This window comes from Carassius carassius, chromosome 16 (assembly GCF_963082965.1).
Source record: "Carassius carassius chromosome 16, fCarCar2.1, whole genome shotgun sequence".
Taxonomy (NCBI): Eukaryota; Metazoa; Chordata; class Actinopteri; order Cypriniformes; family Cyprinidae; genus Carassius; species Carassius carassius.
The window spans coordinates 22589468-22616880 of record NC_081770.1 but is presented as its reverse complement, the minus strand read 5'-3'; the positions used below and the strand labels follow the sequence as shown (position 1 = coordinate 22616880).

Below are 27413 nucleotides of genomic sequence, written 5' to 3'. Positions count from 1 at the left end.
GTAATTCCAATGCAGATACTTTACACACACTCGCCTTTGAACTGATTAAACATTAATATTCATAAATATGTAGATTTTTGGTAATCACACAATGTGGAAAGCAGGCAATTATTATTGTGCTTTCAAAAAAAAGAAGTCTAAAAAAAATTTTAAAGCCTACGTGGGCAAGGCTGTTTTACGTCCTTGCATCAGAGCTAAGGCTAAAATTAGACCTAAATCATCATGCATTAACGGTTCTCTGAATCCTCTTTGCTCTCTACAATTTATGCTAAGCATTGCAAAATGTCAGTCTAAATTTAGGTGTGGAACAAAGATAAGATTTTGGTCATTTGTGATGAGCTGAACACTTTGCTGCTGATTTATCCTCTTTATTTTGAATTTGGTTTGTTGATTTGTTGCCCCCTTTAAATGCATACACACACACACACACACACACACCTGCAGCAGGAAATTGTGACACATAACTGACAAGCCCTTATTAGGTAAATAAAAATGAAAGCAAGAAGGCATTCTGAGAATGACTTTGCTTCTGACCGGAGATTAATGGTTAAATATTTCCTTAATAAAACTGAACAAACCTGTACTTTGACATGATCCATGATTATCAACTGGAAATACAGCGAACTCTCATCAGGCGGCTATGTTAAATGTGGCATTACTAGAGAAATGCCACAGTCAACAGCTCTTCTCACATCTTATATAACTGAGTCACAATAATATTTCTGATTTACTCATTTAGCAAAATCATCAACACTCTCGTTTACAGATTACAAATCTATTTTAGAATCCAAAGGGTTTCAAACTGACTTTGAAGAATCATGCTACTACAGAGGTCCAGATGCAATAGCTTTAGATATTGAAATATACTTGGTTTTATATATACTTCCCCTTTTTTAAAATGTACTTTTTTCCATGGGAACATCTTTTTTTTTTCTAGAACTCACATATATTCTTTGCATAAGACACAAAAATGAAAATATTAGAAGCAAGATCATGCACCATAAGATATATTATTCTCTAATATGCTAGAGGAAAAATATAGCGTAATAATTCCATTATAGGCACATAAATAAAATGTAAAAAAGGGTGTGTGTGATAAATAAATCGATATTTATAATTTATACACGCACACATCCCTGGAACAAACAGACAAAACTCTTGGAAAATGTTGTCTGTTCATTAGCAGCCATGACAAAGAGTTAATTTTGGAGTTTGCCTGCAACCTTTACAGTATATGATCTGTTTAATAGTTTATACACTGTTGCAATGTCAAAGAGTCTTAAATCTTGAAAGGAAATGCAATTCAAAGCTAAGTTGCAGTAAACACCTCCATAGCAGGAATGCTTTTGACACCACATGCTACAACGGCTACCAAAACTAACCAACCAACATGAGACACACGTAATTCTGAGAGTGAAAGAAAAAAAGACGCTGGTGAGCAGTCTTCCAGCAGCAGGTGCAGCTCGATTCAAATGCCTGTCAAAGCTAATGTACGCTAATCAGCTGTTGGATTGGCTTTTTTTTTTTTTTTTGGCTGTCACACATAATGAAAGACAAGAATATGTCATCAGACACATTTTTTTATCCCTCTTGCAGAATTATCAAAGCATGAAGGTGGTGGTGGGCCATTCAGATGAGGAAGAGAGAGAGAAGGGGTGTCACAAAAAATCTGAAAACAACTGCACAGCCCACGCGGCGGATCATGACAGCAGTCAAGTGAATAACTCAACGAGGGGAAGCTTTGCAGAATATTGATTTAATGCTGCATTCATGCAGGGAGGATGTTCACCCGCATTACACACGCTCTAATATTCCCCAGCATACCTTGGGCCTTTGGTTTTCGGGGGAAAAAGAGACTGGAATATTCCTCTCGCATGAGCATTTAAGCACAATTCAGTGTCTCCGAATCGAAGTGTGAACTGAATCGATCAAAATCCAAAGAAAAGTGTCTGCTATGGTGGAACGCCAGTGATTAGCACCCATTTTGTGGAAAATAGGGTGTAACTGAGTAAACAAGATGGCTTTATGAAGGATCCCGTTGATTTTTTGGGCAGTACTATGTTTAATGGCATGTGGGGCATTTATTCAATTAAAATACCTCGGGGAGGGAAGGATATATGTGAATGAAAGTGGCTCTCAGGTGCTGAAATGCACAAATAGGTATCTTATAAATAATGTGTCAGTCTTGAGAATGAAGGAACAGTGATTATTATTTCAATTGCATTTAAAGCAAGATATTATAGCCATCTGATGCATTTTTGATCCATAAATAAATACATAAATAATGAAATAAAACGAAAATTAGCCATTCAGGAGGTGTTGCAAAGAAATGACCATACAGTGATTTACGTTTTCCTTTCTTCCTTTCTTTCTTTTCCTTTTTTATTAAGGTTTTTATTGCAATCATTTAAACATTTCCTTACAGGTGAATGAAATCTCAAATATTAACAACTGAGTACATTAAAATGTGATTTTGACTCTTTCTCATAATTTTATATAGCCTTTAACTGTCCTTATGTCATTTTGATTACATTAATTTAACATTTTTAAAAGAAAGTGGCACACAGAGTAATATTAAAAATGATATTCTATTGCAAACATAGCATAATTTATTGGATATTCTATTGTCTATATGAATATGACACTATTTGGTTAACAGCATTTCATTAAGTTGTCTTACTATATGAAATAACATATTTTGTATAACTGATATACATTATGTGAAGAGTTGTTATATTTTTAAGCTTTAGTTTTATTACAGTACAATTCTAGTAGCAACACCTAGTTTCCTTTATTATATTTAAAATTGAACTTAAAAAAATAAAAGGAACGTCCTTCATTAGATAATTAGAAGTATTTACCAATACAAATGTCCAAGCAAACATCAACAACTATAGCCTACAGAGTATTTCGTTTATATGATTTAGCTATTTCTATTAATTTAGTCTAAAAATCTATCACATATATGATACGTTAAAATTTAATTGCTTAACATATTTGAATACCAACTACTTTATTTGAATATCAAGTATGTGTGGTGCTATATTTAAAATGCATTAAACCAGCATGATTGCTATCACTAATGTAAAAGATTATCAAAAAGTAATCGATGAATGAATCTACCTATGCTGATTCTTACTGGCGCAATGTTTGTTCCAGCAGCTTTGAAGACGTTTTGACCTCATACATCACGTCAGGAACAAGACATTCCTCGGTTTTCTTCTCACACATTCTCGCGCTCCGAAATCAGCGAGGAGGAGCGTCTGTCCCTCCCCTCGCGCCCAATGGAACAAAGAGCGGCGTTATCAATGTGCACGCGTTCAGCCAATAGGAGCGCTGCGCTTCTGATGACGCGACGCGGCGGCTCCGGTCTCTTTCCACTGAGCAGGAAGCGAGATGCGCAAAAGCAGCAGAAGTTAAACGCAAAGGTAACGCGGCACACGCAAGAGCAAGCAGCAGTTTTTGTGTGTGTGTGTGTGTGTGTGTCTGTTTTTTTACTGTAAGCGCTCGGAGTTTCCCGCGAATGCAAGAGGAACCCGGCGTCTCGAGCAGAATGAATGGTTGGTATCGATATTACTTTATTATTATTATTATTATTCGAAAAACACTTTGCAAGTCGTGTTAGATGTTTATCGTAGTTTTTGAATAACAGAGTTTTTAGTCAGATTTTGTTTTGATCTTTACAGAGGTATTCTCCAATAACAAACGTTTAAAGCTAATTATATATATATATATATATATATATATATATATATATATATAAACTTTTATAGATTATTTGACTATTTTATAGAAGGTTACTATCGATTTTGTGTATTCTTAAGTTAATTTTAGTTGATGACTTGTCTTTTTTTTTTTTGTGAAATAGCTTACATCTTTTATGTTAGAAACGTTTTCGACCTGATCTAGTCCAGCTTAAACCTTCTGACCCGTTCAAGAATTGTGTTATTTCATAAAATGTTATATTTCCAAAATAATCTAGATTTTTTTTTAATATCCTATAAGGAGATGTAGGCTGTTGTCATCCCATGTGAAAATCTGATGCCATGTGTCTGGTTTTGTGTAGAATGTGTCGCGTGCTGTAAAGTTGTGACAGCCGGGGACCTGTGTCAAACAGTTGTGTGTTTGTTTTTCATCATTAATCGTATGCAGGCTTCCATATGCATGCATGCAATGCGTCTCATAAATATAAATAATGCTTGTATTAATATTAATTCAACATCTTGAGAGCTGGGAAACCTGAGTTTAGAAAAAAAAAGGCTTATTTAGATCGCAGTGCATTGCAATGAGACCTTGCAAGACTGTTTGATGTCTGAGGGTCTTCAGATGTTTTTAATTAGGACCTGTAAAAAAAAAAAAAAAAAAAAAATCAGTCTGTCCTGTTCTCTGGGGCGATGCTTTGAAAAAAAAAAGGCAGGAGAACACAGAAAGTCACTTCAGTGGAGGATCGGCTAATCAAATTTTTATAGCATTTTCTCATATTTCCCCCCCCTCGCTCTCTCTCTCTACCCTCTCTCCCTCCCTTGCTTTCTTGATCCCGGTGAACGAGTTTCTCTTTGTCTGCTTCTTTGGTAACCACACCTCCCCCCAAAACGCAGCCGGCTCAGACACCTGAAGGCTAGACATAATGATCAACGCAGTCCCCATGAGTCTGGATGCCTGCCAGTTGTTTTCGCACAAATTTTTTTTTTCACTACTTTTGTCTCTTCTTCTGTTTTTTCCCCACTTGCATCTCTTGCCCTGCACAATCAAGGAGCCAGCGCTCAATGTTGGGGGCCAGTATGCAGTATATGAGGGGCCAACTCGTCTGCAATGTATGGACCACGGAGAAAGAAGTCTGGCACACATGCAAGGAGAAGCATGAACAACAATGTCTCCTTGTGTGTGTGTAAGTGGGAATCTGTATTCAACCATGCTGTTCAAAATTGCATATCAAGTCTCTCTTTTTTTGCCATACAAGACCTGTCAGAATACAGTGTGTGTTTTGCTTTCGTAAAGAGCAAGTCTGGCTTATTAGGATCCAGATACTGTTGGTTTTCTTTAATCTGTGGATTAGAACAGCGCGTTGGATTCTCCGCTTGTTTAAGTGCTTTGTCTGTGAAAGATTAGGTTTACCGCATGTGAAATTACATACAGTGTGGCGTAATAATGCAAGAATGATTGTGTGATGAGGAAAGCTGAAAGGATGCAATCGTGGGTTGATAAAACACCCTTTTTTCTGTACAGTATCCTGAACAGTGTATTATAATTTTAGAGGAATTGTGTGTTGAAGACTATTAAAGTTGGGACAAAAAAGGGACAAAAAGCACAATTTATATTAATGTTTGTTTGATTTCAGTGTAGGATTCAATATGGCAATTAAAAGTGTAAGTGCAAAAAAACAAAAACAACCAAAAAATAACAATCTTCATTCATTTTAGTATTATTCTATAAATTATAGTTACCCTTACCAGACCCAAACCTCTCTTACATTTGAAATACATTGATGTCTGTTTCGGCAGAATGAGTGTCATAAAAAAATCGCCATTTTGTCTCTAGCTGGTGCCCTTTGATTTGCTCGACGTGCAATATTTTGGATGTAGCCTGCTTGTGTATTCTCACACAGCTCAGAGCCGACATGTTGGGAGTACAATAGCACTAAGTAGATGGCAGATCCTTTCTTTCTCGCTCTCCTCCTCTGCCATGAGCCTTTGAAGGGGTGTAATAAAAGGTTCAATAGAAGCAACAAGCTGTTTTTTTCTCTCCTCTCACGCGTTCTTTAGGCATTCTACCTGCGCATGAATAGGAGGCCACTGAGACTCTCTGACAGAGGAAGAGTGTTTATTGAAGGCTAAAGGGCTCAATACAATCAGACAGCCTCACGTGGAGAACTGCGCGGCTTGGGCGAGAGGCCATGGGCGTGTGTTCTCCCCAGTGTCACACCCATTGACTCCGTTTTGAGTGAACGTTTTTGGGCTGCCAAGAGGAATATCGTATAGAAACGCACACTGTGGATATAGATATCAAGTATGTTTTTAGTAGATGTATTTTTAATCATTGAAAATTATTTTATTATTTATGCATATACGGTTCCATTAAGAATCTTTCCATTCCACAGAATTTTCTTTAGATATTAAAAGGTTCTTCACGCTACGAAAAAAAAAATGAAACCGCTTTTGACTTTAGTACAATCAACCAAGTTGAATTGTGATTCGCTATTTTAATGAGCAGTTTAGATTTTCAATTGCAGTTTTTGTTTGTAATCAAACAGTTGCTTGCTTAAAAAAAGAGAGAAAATAAAGAGGAACTGATTGATTTGTAATGTTTTTTTTTTTTTTTTTTTTTTTTCAGTAAACTGAATATTGCTGTGGACATGTCCCTGTCAGTGACTAAGGTGTATAAAGGAATAATTTTCTCCAAAATGATTTGTTCCAAAAAAAAAATGTAATTGTATCTATTCACACTGAAGGTTCATTTTTGGGTGATCTATCTCAATTTAAAGATTGCACCATCATGACATGTCAAACAGCATCAGTAAAATGGGTTTATTAAGAAATTCAGATTACACCTACACATATCCCTCCAAAAAAATCATATTTTTATATACATCTTATGTAGCAGTTTTCAATCCAGTATGTATAGAAATACTATCCATTATGTCCATTAAGCTTAAACTATGTAGCAAAGCATTAAGGGAAAATATGTAATAATATTTAAACTTGCTGAATTATGGGGTGGAATTTGAATGGAGGGTTCTTGACTTATTCCTCTAGCCCTCAGTGTGAAAATGCATCGCCGGGTAGAGGTTAATTGTTTTTAGATCTTTATGTGTCAAGAGAAAATGGAGAAACTGGTGCATAATTGAACTCCTGGTCGTTTGAGTGATTATGGATTAACGCGCCTCTCCAAAGGAGAAAGACAGCGATGGAAGGAGCAAAAAAAAGCGACCAAAAGACCCATGTCGTGAGCTGCAACCACAGGGGTTGTCTGGTCTTTTCAGAGCGAGAGGGAGTGGAGGCTTGTTCAGTCAGTGGCCCTTGGGGGCTTGACCTTTGACCTGTGCTGTGCCCCTCTGTGCTCCAGGTGCAGGTCGGTTCTCCACGGTTTTCACAACACACACACTCCAGAGGGCTGGGGGTAATGTTGCGTGATGCCTTTTTATTTCTTGTTTGCACGAGGTGTGGCTGAGACCAAAAGGGTTGCGAGGGTGGGCGGAAGAACCTACTTTTCTTGTAGTCTTTGTTAAAACAGCCTTGAAGTTCATGGAAGGCACAAGTAAAGATAATTCAGTGTTGTAATATTCATGAGTGCATTAATCAGGAGGTTGTCATGTATAATTATTACAGTGTTTGATAAACCCAGAGCAAATCACCTCAGGCAGTGGTGATTGCTGCCTGATGCTATTAATGTTCTTTAATAAAAGGCCCGTGTGGGCCGAACCGTCAGCGCAGCCCGGTAGTTAAGTGCTGTAAGGTTAATGAGGCAATTTACATACGTTCTGCCGCCATCTGGATGCAGTAAGAGACAGCTGCTTGCTCTTATTTCATACTGTGTTTTGGGAGCTAACCCGCAGAAATGTCATTCCAGTACATGCAGAGAGCTTGTTGAACACTTTTGACTTTTGTCCCGTCAACATGGATGAATTCTGGGAGAGATTTGCTATGCTAATGATTAGTTTTGCTTCTCAGTTGCAGTTTTTGTTTTGTAATCCTCCACACAGTAGCTGAATTTAAAAAAAGGGGTGGAAAGGAGGTTCTGATTTGTTTTTAATTTGTTTTTGAGTTGTGTGCATGCTAATAGTTTCTTTAATTTTCTGGTTTAGCATGTGGTATCAGTTATATGTAGATAAGGTTGGTTGTTATAATTAGGTGTGAGCAAAACATGGAAAATACAAGAGATTTTTATTCTTTTCTTTAAGTCTGAGCTCATTGTAAAGGGTGTGTATGTATTTAATGGTTTTAAAAGTCACCAATCACTGATTAAATGACTGAAATTGAACCAAAGAAATAGCATGACTACAACTGGAGATATGACTTACCATAAACTAGAGATCTAGGTCACCAGTTTTAAATGTACCTTTTTTTTTAGTTGGCAGATCACTTAAAATAGTCAAATTGGAATTGCAGACCCCCTAACATGCTAGCTACCTTAAAACAATCAAGTATATTTTTACATCCTTTATTTACACCTTTATGTTGACATTCTCTCATTTTTACCCATCAATAATGTTGCTAGATGGACATTTTGTTCATATTTCTATAACTGGATGACTTCTTTAGCTAATGAACCAAAATGCTAAGCTAATAAATTTGCTTGCTTAAGCTAAGAAGTTAAGGACGTATAATATCACCGATTTTAATAAGCACAATCAGTTCACATTATCAATCACTTAATTCAGGGTTGGTACTTTTCCACAATTATAATGATCTGATTTTTTTTTAAATTCCTTCACCAATTTGAGAACCAGACATATGAAAACATTTGAAAGTATGCTGTATCTTGTGGGCCAGCCAGCATTTTAAATAAACAGCTTTATACCAATTGCAGTCACTATCTTTCTTTAACAGCGACAACAAAAAAGGGTCTCTCATTCCATGGGCCTCCTCATATACAGATAATTTCACACCACTTCCTCCGAGGACTGGACAAAGTACAGCCACTCTGCAATCGATAACCAACCGAGAGAACGACCGAGGGCTGTTAAAGATTTGCAGTTTGGGTCCGAAGTAGGTAGACACATCCAGGATCCCCTCCGATGGCAGAAAGCAAATAACTGTTACCGAGCTATCCGTAAAATTGCAGCGATGGACCGTGAAAGGCAAAACTGTGGAGTTGGTGGATTCCTGCTGGCTCCGTTTCAGGTTAGGTAGACTTAAGTGACAAGCATTGAGGGCTCGCTGGTGAAACCTGACAGCATTTTCCGATAGGCCGAATTAATTCGCTGTCGCCTCTGTGTGCAGCTTGATTCTTCAAGCCTCTCTCAATCCAAGCGATTAGAAAATGATCCAGCTCGAAAGTAATATTATGTAAGATTCAGCAGACGTGTTTGTTCCAGTTAGGAGATCGTGCAAAAAGGAAGATGGGAATTAACTCTCATTGTCAGAAGCTCAATCCAACATGAAAGCTGTCGAATGCGCACTTTTTACAAGTTCAGCATTTGTCCAGTTTTGTGGCTCTATCAAAGCAGAACAGCACCAGAGAGCCTTTATTTGCCATCAGCTGTGCTGCAATGCAAAAGATATAGTATCATTTTATTTTTCAGCAGTTCCTCATTTAAACTTGAGACTCTGTTGTGTGATCCATTCAGTCCAATTCTAGGGACCAGTTCAACTTTCAAGTTGCGGTTGATTCATTTAATGTCTTTGAACCCTATTCATGTGTTTGCAAAGTGAGATAAAGACCTGCAAGCAGTAAACTTCAAAGCACTTCCATATTGTACTTATTACAAGAAGTGCATCCAAGCATTAGTGGCTCTCAAATCCAAAGCATTTATCCACAGCTAGCAGAAAGGAAGCTTAAATTGGCAAGCCATTGGCGTCAACACTTTTTGCAACCATTCCACAATGAATAAACCACCAGAAGATTACTTTGTGTTATCTGTATGGTGCCACAGTCAAATGGATGATGTCTTGCTGAGATCCTTCACCTTCAGTTTTAGGACTCTCACAATGGATAAATGGGGAAGAAGTTTCATAGTGTGCAATTAGGTTTGTCCATTTTGTTATTGGACTTGGTGCTGATCGCTTTCTACCCTGACTGAGGAAAAGGATGTTCCATTCACAAGAACATTGACTCAGTCTGTTGGTTGTTCCTTGGGCACTAGATGCCAGTTTGATGGATGTTTAATTGAGACATGGTGGACAATGAACTTGAAGCCCCCAAGGGACCACTCAATTAGTTTAGCACCACTGCCGAAGCCTCCCTGTTTTGTCAACGTGAGTACTGGGACTAGTAATCTCAAGAGGTTTTCATGGTCTGTTACGAATGCATCCAAACTCCCTGTGGTCTTGCCCTGGTCACCTCCTAATTTGAGTTAAACAGTCCTTTTAAAAACATTTGTACTGGAGTAAATTTGGCGTAAGACTATTGTCAAGCTCCCCCCATTTACTTGTGGCATTGCCTTTGTTAGCATTTCAGACTCACTTAGGGTGCTAGTCATCAAAACTGACTTGTCATTGAAACATTTCAACATTTTCACCATATTTCATCATTTCCTCCTAGTACAGTCATTCACTTCTTTTCTCAACTGCAATTTTATAATATGTTGTATTGAATTTCCTCATGCCCTAAGCTTATGAGATGAAAAAAGAACATGTATTGTTGTGATAAAATAGATAACACAAAAGAGAGATGTTTTTAAAATCAGTATTATATGTCAGTGTTTTTAAAAACGTGCTTTTCAGATCCTTCCTATATCAAAGACTAAGAATGTTAAGTACAATCTTGAATTATTCCACTCAAGGTTTATCCAGGGATTGCCTGAGGATTGTGGAATCAGCACAACCACTAGAGGAGTGCTCATCTTTAGTCCAAACATTTCTCTCTCAGCTCTACTCACGGCTATAAGTGGATCTTAACAATTTCTCGAGTTGTGGAACAATGCTTGTGATTTAAATACCTACAAGTACCCCCGCTACATGTTCCAATTAATGTAAAAGCTAACATAGTGTGTGCACGCAAATGCTTCGAGCTATACAGACTTTGTAATCTTAGCATTGCCACAAGGGGTGCTCTAGCGAGCTTTATCATGAACCGTCTTCCTCTGCACACTCATGCACACAATGTGTTGTAAGGTCTTTAAGATGTTAAAAATCTGCCTGCATCTTTTCCGAAGTAAAGGGCTACCATAAACATTGGCATTAAAATGAAACAAAACATAAAATGCATTCGCCAAGCATTGCAACAAGTAGTGCCATAATGGGCATTAGCATGAAATACAACATACTCTTGCAGTGTCAATTTGTTTACAGCTGTCTAGTTAGTACCTGAATAAAGTTATGGTTTAAAGTCATCATGACATAAAAATTTACTTTTTTTGTCGTTGACAATTTCAGTGTTTATATATATATATATATATATATATATATATATATATATACTGTGTATATATATATACAGTACAGACCAAAAGTTTGAACACATTATTATTTTAATGTTTTTGAAAGAAGTATAATACATTTAAAAACAATTATTTTAAATTGTAATAATATATCACAATATTACATTTTTTTTCTGTATTTTTGATCAAATAAATGCAGGCTTGATGAGCAGAAGAAACTTCTTTCAAAAACATTAAAAATAGTAATGTCTCCAAACTTGGTCTGTACTGTATATATATATATATATATATATATATATCAATTACCATTTGACAAAATCAAGCCCCATCCTAAATTTTGTTTATGTTCAAGAAGCCGTTTCACTCAGAAAAGATAATCAAAAATTACGTACATTTCACTCTGTCTTTAATGGAACTTACTCTGTTAGGTAACTATCACCCCCTTTAGTATTGAAGTTTGTTACCTCAAAAAGTAATGCATGAACATACAATACAAGTTGTATGCATACTTGCATAGAGTATGTTTCTGGCCTGCTGGTCCATTTTGTACAGACCAATTTGATGTTTCCAAAATATAGACTACATAATTTGTGTATATGCTAATGAGAATTTTTGTTACGTAAAAACAGAATGCCCTGTGTGTTTATTTTAGATTGGTTTTTAATTAGTTTAAATACGTTCCAAATCTTTTTGCATCTTAATGGCTACCATAAACATGGTCATTAAAATAAAGCAGACCATAAAACAACTATTTAAATTAAAATCAGGGAAATTACTGTTTCTTACGATCTAACGGCGAAGGGAACTGTGCCACGCGGAAATAAAGACACATCTATACAGGTTCAGGATCTTATTTAAATGTCTGACTTGTAAATGGGATATTATGCACATATGTAAAGGAAATACACAGCTTACAACGCCTTACATGTTTTTGTGAAGGTGGGTACTAGAAAGTGATGCATAGCTGAATTCTTGATTCTAACTTACTGCCTATCTACAGTATCTTTGTCTGTTTTTGGAGGGCTTGTACACTGATGGTCGCCTCATCTCCTTCCCCCTTTTGAAGCCCCCTCTGGTATTGCTGAGTTGACAGAACTATAGGAATGGTAGGAGCTTGAAAACGAGAGACCCTCCCCGCCACTCTCTATCTCACTTTTCACGCTGTCTTTCCCTCTCTCGGTTTTTGCCGAGCTTGTTCAGGCATGCCTGTCAACCGAACGGAGGGTGGATGGGGGGCGCCGAGGGAGAGGAGTGGTCTGGGGTGAACAAAGAAGCACTGTCACTGCTTTTCAGGGGTTCTGGGCTGTGCATGGCGAACGGAGAGCCGGGTGGGGGTGGCGGGAATAGCAATTAAAAATGGACGTGCTACCATTGAGACCGAACGTAGATGAGGACAAGCATTGAATGTTCAAACATATAGTCAGCCTCAAAAGAACTGTGGAAGCTCTATGTTTGTCGTTCATTGTGCAATATTTGCCTATCCCTTTATCTGTGCAGCTGTGGCCTAAAAAAAGAGAAGGGGAGTGTGTTGAATAGCCGCACAGCTGCTGGTGATTTGATGAGCGTCTATTACCACTACAGAGTCATCCTCCTGTGCTGAAGTGACCTCTTCACACAGTGTAATATAGAGCAGGGCAGGGCCAGATCAGGGCAAAGGTTTGATTTGTCAAAACTTGCTCATCCTTTTAGGGCAAAAACACAACTAGTAGTCACACAGTCACGACCCCAATGACTGGGAGGTGTTGTACTGTCGTGACTTTTCTCAGTAATACCCTTTGTACTTCTCACGGGTGCTGCAGGAAAGATAACGAAAAGTATTTTAATGTAATGATTAGAATCCGCGACCTCGTCTCATCTTGTCAAATTGAGTTTTTTAAATGAAATGCGCTGCCTTCTGCTTTCGCCTGCCTTTAGACAGTTCCATCTGGTGAAACGATTTCCTTATCGTTCTTCCTTCCCCCCTCTGTATTTCATAGGTTATCCAGCCACCATAAACAGCGCTAGAGCGAAGGAAGCTGTTAAAAGATGCAGCGCCGGGAGTCTTTTAAAGCCTGGTTCTTCTGGAGACTTTGCAGAGCTCAACCACGGAAGTCAGAGCGCTATGGGCCGAAGATGACCGATAAAGGTAACGAAATGCACATTCTGTGTCCTCAAATTGCTCCTCGGCAGAGTCTGCAAACGTGCATGCACGTGTGTGTATGAGTGTTGGGCAATTTGCCATGTGATCCAGGTGCAGAACACATCGTTTTGTCTCCGGCTCATCCTGCACGCTCTGGCGTCAGTTCCTTGACTGATTATCTGTGCCTTCATCTAACCTCGTCATGTTAAACCGACATCTGAGACTCCCTGTATTTTACTCACTGCAATTATCTCACCGCAATGCACTATGACTGCTATTATGAGTGAGTCTGGAACAATATGTCATCTTAAGGGTTAAGAGATGCAGTGCAAGAATTACATTTTTAAATATAGCTATTCCAAAACATTGCAGACGATGAAGATGTCTGGCATTATGTAAAAGTCAGTTTTCAGATAGACTAAAAGTGTGACAATTAAACATGATCATGCAGTGATTTGTAGTTGCAGCAAGGAACAGTTTAAAGGCTTAGTTCTCCCAAAAATGAAAATGCTGTCATTAATCAACCACCCTCATGTTGTTCCAAACATTTAAGACCTTTGTTCATGTCCATACACAAATTAAGATATTATTTTGTTTTCTTTGCAGACAAAAAGTATTCTCATTGACCATTGATGTCACATGGACTATTTTAATTATGTCCTTACTACCTTTCTAGATCTTAAACATGGTACAGTATTTGTGTTTCAGTTTATGCTGGGTCAGAAAGCTCATCAAAAATATCTTAATTTGTGTTCTTAAGATGAACAAAGGTCTCACAGGTTTGTAACAACATGAGGGTGCGTATTTAATGGCAGAAGTTTTATTTTTGGTTGATCTTCCCCTTCAACCAAATAACTTATTGCTCTTTATGTCGTTCCAAAACAGTGGGCTTTTTATGCTGAATGCAAAAGAAAAATTTATGAATAATCGTTATAGTGAACATGTCTTTTGAACTCCAAAAAGGACAAAAAAAAATACCATAACACATCATAAAAGCGATCCATGTGACTTGTGGTATATAGTGATATGATTCGGAAATTCAAATTCACTGAAAATGTTTTTGCTGGTTGGAGGCGTTGAAGCCAAACTGGATATAGTGTACAAAATTACTTTTACAATGCTTTTATGGTGTTTTTGTCCTTTTTTGAAGCATTACAGACAGTCGTTATGTAAAAAGCAAAATAAGAGCATGATGGTTCTGGAATGACATGAAGGTGAGTGAATACTGACAGAATTTTGTTTTTCCGTGCACTACTTGTTTAAATGTTGCTTGTGTGCATGTTTTTTTTTTTTTACAGCGCTGCCCCTAAATCCAAAAAGATCATAGTTACCGATCAGCCGTTTCGTTTAAAGTGTTTGCTTTCCTCCAGGGCCAAAAATGTTGCATTGTGCTGCCAGTTAGTGTTCCCAAGATGAACTCTTAGCCACTTAGTCTGAGAGCATTCTTTATCCATACTAAAAGCTTGAGTAAATGATCTCTAGTCTGTCAAGTGGTCAGACAGACTGGCCCTGTAGGATTATAGGTAACACAGATATAAATGCTGAATGGCCGGAAGGCTATAATTTCTTTTCTATCCCCCATTGGACCCACCCTCTCTCGCTCTCGTCCCTTGTAAAAGTCTCAGCAGACTTTGCTGGGAGACTAGTTTAAGACACTGGCTGTCTCTTTTTTCCAGTGGACACTTGCTACATTTCCTTATTTTCTTGCTCCACCCTTTAGTAGACCCCCACATGCCTAAACAAGTGTTTAAAAGCTAATTTTATTCCTTCTGGCGACAACCTCTCCAGCTGTTGTCTTCCTGGATGTGATTCACTCGGCCGTTTGATTCCTTTTCTCTCGTACTTCAGCCTCATCCGCTCCTTCTGGGTTAACAACGCACCTCCGGCCTTTGACTACTGTTGCGTAGCATGTGAATCCAACTCAAAGCTCCTTCTAAATAAGTGGGACTGGACGCGGGGGTAGGGGCCTGTCATTAGAAAGCACTAATTGAGAATCTAAAACTCTGCAATTTTAGATATTTCTCAGCTAGCATAATCTACCCCTTATTTGAAAGAGTTCTCCCTCATGTCTCCACTCCCATGCTGGGAAGCCCCAAGGTCCACTCACCCTATTCTACGCACACAGCAGGAGGGTAGCAGCTAACATGCTAGCTGTTTTTTGCAAAGCTAACGGTGCATTAAAAGGCGTGTTAACAGACACGGCCCTCAGAGCATTTATAAAAGCACACTGCGGAGGGACAGCTAACGTTATCCAGTGGTAATTGGCACAAGCTTGGTGGGATTTAGAACTGTCAAAGAGGATTTTAGGGACAGCTGAACAAAGTGGCAGAGTGTACGTAGGTTTATGTGTGCTTTTTGCAACGTCAAGCTACAGTCTTCATCTTTCTGTTAAAGTGTAATTGATTTTAAGAAGTGAGGAATGCAAACCACACTCAAACACCTGCTTTCCTAGCTAGGGAACATTCTCATAACTTTCATTTATGTTTTAATTCTTAGTAAGTAATGTTTATTGAACTTTATTCATATTTGATATATATTCCCATAATGTTGAGAGAAAACATTCTGAGATCAACATTCTTGGAACATCGTAATAATGTTATTTGTACTTGATGAAAATTTAAAAACGTTTCTCTAACATTTAAATAACGTTCTAATCACGACCAGAAAACCGGACGTTTTAACTATCCTAGAATATTAAAAATAATACTTCCAATAATGTCATATTTTGATTAAAAAAAGTTAGTAGTATGTTGAAAGAAAATATTTAGTAACCTTTAAATAATGCTACTATCACAACAAGAAATCTGGGCATTTCAGCGTTTTAGAATTTTTTTCAAAACAATGTTCCCACAAAGTTTTTATAATCTAAACTTGTTACGTGCTTTAGCACCACTTCCTGTGTTCCTGTAGCTCAACTGGCTAGCATGTTGTTAACAACGACAAGGTCATATGGCCAAATGTATATCTTAAATACACTGCAAGTCATATTTGATAATACCAGCCATAAATGTAAACACCACAGCAAACATGCTAACCACTAGGCTGTGTTTTACAAAAATGGTATATATTTTTGTAAGTGGGAGGATAGTTTACCTGCTACTTTACAGCATGCTAAATGAGTGTGTTTCCCGGCCCTGTGCTAATTAGGTAGCTGGGGTGCAGGACCTGAGCGATAGTTACCGGCATGAAATCTGGATGGCTTTACTACCTCCAAGAGCAGTGCCAGTGCCACGGGCACTTGACCAGAGAGAGATTATCTGGGCTTTCTTTCCTCTTTGCCTGCCAATATAAGCCGAGCCAGCCATTTCACTTATCACCGGAGGTTAAAAACCACTGGCGAACCACAGTGTGTCTTTATCTTGGTAGTTTGTACTGTAGTGTTTGAAATGATCGTAGCATTTCAGGGAAACCTGGATGGAATCTGAGAACGGTATTCCTACTAGGTTCACGAACCGCTTGAAATCCTTGGCTCTGTGGAGTCTTGTTTTGGACACAATGGTGTGCAGTACATTCCCGACTTGCTTCTTTCATAACTTGCTGAACCTTTGAATGGACTGAAAGCTCTTTAGAGCCCAGGGTTTGAGAGGGGCCAAAACACTCTTCACATGACTGTGTTAATAGAAAGGCCTCGAAAATCTCCTCAAACTGCGTCCTTTCCATAGCAACTTCATGAACCTTCATACCCTCGCTTATACACAAAGAAACAGCTGTGTAAATTTGACCTGGATATTGATATTCTCCACATAAATAAAGCACTAGGTCAAGGTGTCTAGTCCAAACAAGCAACATTGTAATCCAAAATTGATAAAACGAGCAATGCTACAACAGGCCCTCCTCGCCCATAATGCATTTCGAGAGATAAATGTTCTCAAAGAGATAAAGTAGGTACAACCACGAGCCAAAGCGCTATAAAATGTTCTCATCACACTCAATTTGCCTAGCAAATTTGTAGCCGTTAATGCTGCTGTGGGAAAATATATTGAGTTACTTACCACCTTGTGTCTTTGCAGCCCAGGAGCTGCTCACGCGAGTTCAGGGTCATTACCCTCGCTGTCAATGACAAATGGAGCTTGATAGCATCTGCGCATAGCTACAATGGAAACAGATTAATACCTCGGGGTGAAACTTTGCATATTATGAAGGGGAAGGAGGGGGAGAATGCGTCTCGTGTTTTGCAGCCCGAATAGTTGTTGCTCTCAAATGAGCTCGTTTTAATGGATCATTTGAAGATTTAGAGGGTAAATGGTTTGTTTGGATACGCTAGGAAGACGAACGCTTCTAAGACAAAAGATGAATCATTAAAGTAGGAAAAAACAAGCCTATGTTCTCCCGCTACCCTGCACTTTGCCTCCTGCTTCGTGACTGTCCCTGATATTGTCATTGTAAATTACAGACTATCAGGGGCCACGGAGTGTCTTGTTTTAGGAGACAGTCTTTTATTACAGCGTCTCCGAATTTATGACACCCTTTCATCTTAAAAACTTACCTCTGGATGCTCCTGCTTACAACCCATAACATTCTCTACCTCAAAGGTGTTTACGTTTGCATGTAGGCCTGTGCATTTCATAGATGCTTTTATTTCAAGTGACTTAAATTCATTGTGTATTGTTTTTCAGTATGTTTACCAGTGTGTTCCCTGGGAATTGAACCCACGACCTTGGCACACAAAAGAATGTTTACAAATAGCAATTGCTGCCTTGCTGATGTTTTTTTTTTTTCTAGGCCTGAAAATGTTTACACATTAATCGTATAACCATATTTTTTTAGTTTTGATCCAGCCTCTCAGATTTCCGTACGTATGTTTTAGATCAAACTAAAGATGGTAGTAATTTTATCTGGGAAAATGTCATTGCAAATGCTGGAATTGTCTATTTACGATACAAGGTTTGGGTGTGTATTGGCTGGTTTTTTACTGTGACGAATTTGTACTCTGTATAAAACTTGAAGCGCAAATGAGGGAGGTAACTGCAGTTATGACGGTGTACTTTCAAGTCGATGACACACCCAGAGGATGGAGACAATTAAAGCATCTAAAGCCTTGTTTAGACGGCTAATCTGGGTGGTCCAGAGCTTGGGCGACAAGTTACGACTGGTTAGCGCCACAATAAAGTCTAGAAGTCTTAAAAAAATGAATCAGTATGCATGGAGGCTGGTCTGTAGAAGTCATGCCACTCTGGAGATATTTGAGGTTTTAAATGTTGAATTAAAAGATAGAAATCGGCTCAGTTTCATGTAGACATTGATATTATTAAATTTAATGTATTTCAAGTCCTATGCGCACTATAGGACTTCAGAGCAGTTTGTGGGTGGTCCTCGTTTAGGTTTCTGGCTTGTGTATATATTAGCTTGTGGCAGACAAAAATTGCGAGCCGCATGAAGTTTCCAAAATAAAAATGTTCATCAAGTTGTCAAGTAGAAGAAAGCGTGGAAAATGAAACCGGATGATTTAACATTGTGCAATTCAGTGCATCACATGGTTGTTGGAGTTGTAGGCATCTGTGAACTGTGAAAAAAATCTCTATTAAAATAGTTTTTGGGGATTTCAGTGTGTCTGGAGAGCCAGCAGTTTATAGGAAAGAATTAGATTCTCAAATGTTTCTCCTATACAGTGATGAGATTAGTACCAGCAATGGAGACTTACATTGTCTTTCATTTTAATGCCAAATTAAAAACAAAAAGACTCCTCTGGAGTTTCAGAAAAGATCTCAACAATGTGGCAAATCTGAGGTACTAAAGTTTGCTGTCAAAATTCAAGAGATCCAGAGAAGTCAGATCTTTTGTAATCAATTTATTCATTTAAAATTTTCCAAACTAACTGGTGTTATAGAGCTCATTCAGATTGTCTCATATATGAATGTTTTTTATTTCCTCTAAGGATTTTTAGAAGAAACATCTGAGACAGAGTGGAAACATTGGCATTTATGTTTCTTGAGCTCTAAAGAGAAAGATCTGATCTAAACTTATGGTGGACAATTTGATTAAATATTTTTTTAATATTATTTTACAGTTGTTATGCTAAAATACAAAAACAAAATACATGACCTTTGACATCACAACAACAAGACATGATTTTATTGTTGTAGACAGAGCTTATGGCAAAATACAGCATAGTTTGATTGGATACACAAACTTTGACAACGAAAAATTTTACTTTTAGAAAACATGCAATATCTCCATTCTGACTCCTCCTTTCTACAACTTTGCCTTTAATTTGTCTCCAACTAAATTGCTATTTTTGCCTTCAGTATTTGATGTAGTTTCAGCTCTTGTCTCCCAGGTGCTCTTTGTGTCTGACAGCACCGTAGAGACTTATGCATTTTACATGTTTGTCAGTTTCCTTGGTTCCTCTCTTTTCATCTTCTGTCACTGCTCCATGTGAGATTGGGCGTCACCGTGTGCTCAAATGTACCTGGCCTTTGAGATATCAAAGGTTGACTGCCATCTGTCCTTGCAGGCTCACACAGACGCGTGAGACAGTGAGTTTCTCACTCAGGTGAAGCCGCTTGGCTCAGAGCAGCTTTATCTTACACACAGAGGTAGACTGTGTTAAAGAAACACACAAGGAAACAGTTCAGCACAATGCATTTCCTTTATCTTATAGATAAATAGGCATTTGACCACCAGAGACACTGAGAAAGGCAAGTCACACACAGTATTTAGATTATTGGTGAGACAACATGAGTCTTTTGAAATTTGATCTATATTATAAATGTTTTGTTTCAACACACGTTTCAACATGCAGCTGCAGTTTCTTCAAAAGCTGCTTGTAATTTTGAATGTGGAAAATCAGTTCGTTTGACTTGCAATTGTTTATGCAAATTTTGGTTGAATCGGTTGAACGTGCAAATGATTCTGAAACCACACTGATAAAACCGGATATAACTTACCACTGCTATCGAGAGGCATTCAAATCAGAATCATGTGATTCGTTGTAAGAGGTTCTTTTCAAACTTCCTTTTATATTAATCCGTGAATTAGGAGACCACTAGTCCAAAGATTTATGGTCTCAAATTACACTGCAAAAATATATTTTAATTAGTATTTGATTTTATTTACTTGACTTATTAATTTACATCTCATTTTTTATGTTTTGTATTTATTCATCTTAATTGCATTTGTAACTATTTCATTTATTTGACTCAGTTTTTTTTAATTTATTCATTCATTTTGATTATTTATTTAATTATTAATCTATTTTAATTTCTTTTGTTTCTTCATTCATTCGTTCATTCATTCATTTTAATTTAATTATGGTTTCTATTTATTCATTTTATTTCATTAATTTTATTTTATTATTTATCTCATTTATTGATTAATCTTAATTTCATTTCATGAATGTTTTCCATTTATTCATTCATTCATTTTCATCTACAGTAGATTTTGTTTCATATTTTCATTCATTCATTTTAATTTCACTTATATCTTTTGATTTATTTGTATCATATTTATTCATACATTTATTTTCATTTCATTTGTTTCTCCATTAATTCATTCATTTTCTTTTATTTTATATGTATACATTTATTCATTTTATTTTTATCTAATTTATTTTCATTTAATTTGTATATTTTTGCATGCATTAATTCATTTTCATCTTGTTTTTGTTTCCTATTTATTTTTCATTCATTCATTCATTTATTCATTTAAATTTGACTTAATCCATTTAATTGATTTATTTGTATCTTATTTATTCATTAATTTTTGTTGTTGCTGTTGGTTTCTTTCATTCACATATTAATTTGTTTATTTTCATCTCATGTTTTACTTTTATTTTCATTTATTTGCTCATTTTAATTTCATTTGTGTCTTTTTCATTTTCCTTCATCTAATTTTTATCTTTTATTTTTAGGTACTCATTCATTTTCATAAAATTTGTCTTTTTATTTATTTATTTCTTACATTTATTATATTATACATTAAATATATTTGAAATGTTTATTTTTACCAAATAATATTATCTGAACAATATGTCTACATGAGAACCAAAATTGTGTGAGATATCACGCCTTATTTTCAGAGAACATGTCTTTTTGTGTGAAGTTTACTTTTCTTGCCTCACTGGCAAATTGTTTAAGCAGAACTCAAAATGTAACAGAATTTAGTAAAGCAGAACTCCTGCCAAGAGACGGGAATCACGGGCTCCCCTCACGCTGACCCCTCCAAGTGTAGATTTTGTACACACTGTGAGTGTTTGCTAAAGGAAGTCCAGAAATCTTTCAACTTCCTTCCAAAGTGCTCGGAGAAATCCTTCGCGTCCTCCACGCCCTTAAATGATTTGTTAGAGAAAGCAAGATGACCCCAAAATGCACCGTCTCCAAACTTTTCCCACAGATATGGAGCTTAAATCTCCAAAGTTTATTGAAACCTCATTCTTTTTCTATACATCTTGAAAGATAAAAAGAGCACAATTTGGCCGTTTTGTTTCATTTTCTGCTCTCTCTCTCTCTCTCTCTCTCTCTCTCTCTCAGGTCCAGACATGAAGGAGACAGCGTCTTGTCTGTGGCATCTCACAATGTGAAGAGCTTTCAGCGTGTTGTGAGGTAATTACTCTCTTTGAGGGAGGGCGAAAGCTGTTTATTGTAATTATGTCAGAGAAATGAAGAAGCATGCTTGTGAGAAACATTGTCTCAACATATTTGGGGGGAAATTTTCCTAAGTTTCATGTGTCTACATAATACCCCGACATCACATTCCCAGCCAGCTATCACATTCACTTGTGTTTAGACCGTCAGGATAATGAGGTGCTAGTGCTTGTGAAACTGCATCGTGTGTGTGTGTGTGTGTGTGTGTGTGTGTGCGTTTGTGTTGGTCTACCCTGAAGCCCATTGCCCCAAACACTCGATGGCGACCGTTCCATCCACACAATAGAAAAATATCCTTCTTCTTTTCATAACAACAGCCCTGCTGAAGTGGAACATGTCATGGGAAAGAACCTCCTTTATTCTGGATCTGTTTTTCATTTACGCCGCCGGTCGGGGATCAGGGTTTTATGTGCTTACACTATCAATGTTTGGCCCATTAATTCACATCTGCAATTATGATGTCCAATTAGACGCCAGGCTGGCTCGCTTTTGTGTTATGAAATCAGAGGGGGTTGGAAAACAGTGTAATTTTAGACTGAAAGGGGCATCGGTTTATACTGCGATTATTTTATGCCCGCAGGCTAATGGGTTAATAGCAAGTAGGTGATAGTAGGGAAGTAGAGATTGCTAAAAGAAATGAAGGCAGGAGTCACAACAGGAACACTGGTATTGAGGAACTGGAACGACACATGAATGTAACGTTTGGTAGAGAAATCAGAGCTCTTACAAAAATAACCTTGGTTTTACTACAGTGGTCGAACTATGACTTTTGTTGTAAAGTCACAAAAATAATCCGGATTTCACTACAGTTAGCATGGTCCAACTATGATTTTTGTAGAAAAACAATATTAGCTACAAAAAAAATGATAATGGTTTTACTTCAGAATTTGTAGTAAATCATAACCATAAAAATATCCATGGTTTCACTACAGTTATCATGGTCTAACTATGATTTCTGTAGAAAAACTGTAGGAACTACAAAAATGATAATGGTTTTACTTAAGAATTTGTAGTAAATCAAAATAACTACAGAAATGATCATGGTTGGGCACTATTTTATATTAAAAAAAAAATTCAAAAATTAAATAATCAGCTTTTATAGTCACAGCTAAATATCTTTAGCACCATTATTAAACTTTGTGCCACCAAAATAGTCAAATATTAATACCACTGTACATCTTAGGATATTCAATGGGGTCCAAAAGTCTTAATTCACATTAAAAATTTGTGAATTATTATTATTTTTCATTTAAACCTAGGTTTTATTTAACCCTTGTGGTTACTCTGGCTACTGGTATGCTCTGTCTCCACAGTACCTACTGTATAAATAAAAATAGCCGAAAAAGCACAAGTGTGTGTATATAATCTCTCATCTGAGATGTTACGATCGCAGCGGTAGGGGCTGTCAAGCTGCGCGGTGCAGGCCTCTGAGAAAAACCCTCGGCATATGGATGTTCTCTTTCAGCGCACAGCAATAAATAATCCAGAAAAATGATCGTGTCTACAGTGGAGGAGGTGGGAGACTAACGAGCCCACTGTTACTCATACTGTCATTAAGCTTCCTGCTCTCTAAGCACCTCCCACATGTCACTTGAGGGAAATTTAAACGCAAGTAACACCGAACATGCCCCTAGTGTGCCTGCTGCTCTGCTAGCTTAATGTTGTATTTGTAATCTTAGCTCTCTAGAGAAACACTCTGGGTTGCTAGAACAGCTAGAGGACAGGTTAGAGGCATTGGTGGGCTTAATGGTTTAACAAAAAGCATGAATCTTATACAAAACTTGAATTGGACTGTTAGCATAGAAATAGCATAGCTGTTAATCTTCAACATGTTCAACCCAGTATGATTTTTTTTTTCTTCTTTCTTTTCACATGACTGGTACTTTTTAAGATTTACAATAACTTTTTAGATTCAAGATAACTAGCATCAAGTCCATTAAGATTAACAAATTAATTAAAATAGCTTTAAGAGGCTAGCTTTTATACCTTTATCGCACCAAAAAAAGCTGTTTAAATGAAACCGCATATTCCTACAGAACGGCTGCCAGGTTAGTTAGCATTAAGTAGCATGTCTGATAATCTTCAAGAGAACATGTTGGTTCCATATGATTTTTCTTGTGGGTTTCTTATGTGTGTTTTTTTTCCCCAAGACTACTTATTTTTACGATTTATAGTAGCTTTTAGATTTAAGATAACTAGTGACAATATATCTGTTCCAATTAACAATGCTCTTAGAAGATAGCTTTTATCGTGTGATGCTTTATCACATCAAAAAAGCTAATTTAGCATATCTTCAAATCTTCAAGAGAACATTTAGGATCCAGAATGATTCTTCTAATGCTTTTCTTCACGTTCTTTGTGTGTTTTTCGCATGACCACTTTATAATATGTGCAAAATGTTTTGGTTTTAAGATAAGAAGTTTTGTCTATCCCACTTAACATAGTTTTGTCAGCTTTTATTGGATCAAAAAGGCTGTTTTAACATAACAACTGGACTTCCATTCCTACAGTACAGCTGCCGCATTGGACTGTTAGCATAGAAATATAATGGTGGTTTACATTACACTCTTAATACCTTGCTTCACAAGAATACTTAAAGATATGACATTTTAGACTTAATTTAACTACCAATAAACTGACCCAATTAACATTATACATTTTAGCAGACAGCTTTTATCGCAAGTCATTTAATCACACCATTTCTTAACAAATGACTAAAAATAATGTTTTATTTATATAGCTTCTTTCCATCGCTGAAGGATGCATAAAATAAAGATACAATTAGAAAATAAAAACACTAATACTGTATAATAAACTAATCGACAATCACTACACGTGGAAAAAAAGACGATTTTAAAATGGCTCCTCATATTGTCCATATTTTCCCTATTTTTTTGTTGCACATGGCATTGGAAATGGACAAAAAAAAAGTAATGACTTCAGATGTCCATTAGGTCACGGTTTTCAAAGTTATTGAGAAGCTATCCACGCATGCGAATATATATCCACAATGCTTTTTTTGTATGAAAACTATGCATCCTTTTGACAGGCCTGCGGGCTTCCTGTCGGTCAGTAAGCTTCAGTTGAACCATTCACCCAAACACACACACACACACCACTTTTTGGTCCTCAACGGCTTTAAAAGGCTGCATGGCTGGTGTACATCAGCGCAGATATTTTTGTTTGCCTGATATGTGAGGAAGCCATGTTATTCTGTTTCACCATCGCATGCAATTAGAAGCGGTGGCATATGTGTGTGTGCCATGTCCTCCTCCTTCGTCCTGATAGAGGCCTCTTGTGTGAAGATCTTACAGACCCAATTACTGTAATCACGATGATCAAAGAGAGGGTGTGGAAGAGATGAGAGCGACAGTCAAGACAAAGTGTGGCAAAGAGTGTGTGTGTGTGTGTGTGTCATTTGCGTGGGGGTAGGGGTACGGTTAGCTGTTCGATTCACATCTATCATCTGTTTAATGTACAGATTTGTTTTCATCACTCTCAATCTCTTTCTTTTTGTGTGCATGTATGGTGTGTGTGTGTGTGTGTATGTATCTTTGCAGTTTCCAAAGTTGTTTCAGGAGATACACTGGATTAGGTGGGATGCCAAATCACTCCTGGCGACTGGTGAGATGAGTTTAAATGTTCAGATGATAGTTCACCTTAAAATGACATTTCTGTCATCATTCATGTTGTTCCAACCCTGTATGAGTTTCTTTCTTCTGTTGAACACAAATGAAGATATTTCAAAGACTGTTGGTAACCAAATGTTTTCTAGTCTCCACTGACTTCCATGGAATGGAGAAAAAAAATACTGTGGAAGTCAAAGGCCACCAGTAACTGTTTTGGTACCAACAAATTAATTAATGTTTGGAAGAATATATGGATGAATAAAAGATGACAGAAGTTTCATTTTTATTCCTTTAAAGGTGCTTTCAGTACTTTTTACCATTTAAACAAACAGAAATACTTCAAAATAAATAGTACTAGTGATTTTAAAAGTCATATCAGTAGCCCAATAAAAGATGCTTTATTTTACACAGAGTGGGTCGTCTTATGAAGGCCATCATTTTAAGATGTTATCGAGCTGAAAACTACTCATTTGAATTATCATAATATTGTAAACTTTTGCTTGCTGAATATATTAATCACAGTGTGAAAATTTGCCTTTCTACAATCTAACTGAATGCTTTGCATCCACACCATCTAGATGTCAGTATGTCATGTTCGAAATTGTAACCAGCAAAATATAAACCAAAAAGTTACTGAACACACCTTCAAAGTATTTGATTTTCCCTCATCTTTTGAATAGACTTTTAAGATGATAGTTCTTATAATGGATCTTTTTCATTATTTATTGAATAATAACATCAGTTCTCTTTGTTGTTTCCTTTTCTTGCTTTCTCTGTCTGTCTGTCTGTCTGTTTTGCTTTCATTTGTATTAGGGCCAGATGTGCTATCTAAGACTTGTGGATACTAAATACCACATTTTTTTGTTGGCAAGGCTGTTTGATTAACCAGTCTTAATCTTAAATCACCAGTGACGTTTTGTATGTTCATTGTATTTTAATCACTTGTATATTCATTTAGCAACAACATTTTTATTGTATTGTATTCATCTGGAAGTAATGTGTGGCAGGACTTGATTTAATATCAATGAACTGTTGAATGTTATTGGTCAATATTTTTGCCCCGCCCATATGGCATTGGTTACATCACCAAAAAAGCAAAATGCTTCAGCAAACTGTAATACATCAACTGAAGATTATGAAAATGGCATACATTTTCAATGTTAATATGGATATGAAATTGATATTTGATATTATATTTTTGGAGCTAATAAATAATGCACAATAACACAAAGGGCATTCACACAGGAAAATAAATACAGTCCATTTTGAATTCAGGTTGTGTTTAAAGGCCTGTAAATATTTCCAAACCATCAAAAGGTCACATAAGTTTGAGAGCACAATTCATTGCGTTGTATTTTTGGAGTAGGTGACCTGTGCTATGCTCTTCCAGCATAGAGAGGTGGGATGCACCCGCCCGCTGCTTGCCTTTCTCCACGCCGACCTCTGCGCAGACTGTCGAGTCGACTCACCATCAGGCCACCATTTGCCTCAGTGAACATTCAACGCTGTCGGTGAGTTTGAGCTAAATAGAAAAAAACCATCGACCGTTGACTGTACCCTGCGGCTGAGCCCTATCGAGCCTTGTCTCTCCCCACCACCGGCAAAGACGAATTTCAGCATGGACTCCTGGAGACACGGCGATTTTGTCTTCCAACGCTACTTTCGACTTTGAAAACTACAACAAAGGTCACAATCAACATTCATTGCTGTCGGTGGGTTGGACTGTTAAAGAAAGCTCACTGAACAATGAATGCAACTGTGTCCCAGATTTCCTTCTCGCAAAGTGGCATCGAAGATTAATATTAACCGACAGAGCTGGATGCACTCATTTGCTCTTCTCACTTGAGTTTGTTTGTGGCTCTTCGTGGCAAAGACGCAAGTGGACTGAGAACACCATGTCAAAGGGCCCTTTAAGGCCAATGAATGTTTCCTTTGTATAATAAATAAAGACAAGACCTATCCAAACCCAGTCTAATCCTGTGAGTCTAAAACTTATTAACCGGAGATGTGGTCTAGATGTTGGCAAGCGTGTTGTGCTGTGGTAC

The 27413-nt window shown here is 37.2% G+C and overlaps 1 long non-coding RNA gene across 4 annotated transcripts; it reads left to right on the top strand.

The window, feature by feature from the left end:
* Nucleotides 1–3401: 3401 nt before the first annotated feature.
* On the top strand, nt 3402–27343 carry LOC132159144 (uncharacterized). 4 transcript variants are annotated; one of them, XR_009437796.1, is made up of 5 exons: nt 3402–3560; nt 13015–13163; nt 21626–21697; nt 25300–25363; nt 26759–27343. It is a non-coding gene; the product is annotated as an uncharacterized LOC132159144 (long non-coding RNA). The 4 variants fall into 4 exon arrangements; XR_009437795.1 differs by having other exon boundaries at nt 26735–27343; XR_009437794.1 differs by lacking the exon at nt 26759–27343 and adding an exon at nt 26188–26521.
* The last annotated feature ends 70 nt before the right edge of the window (nt 27344–27413 follow it).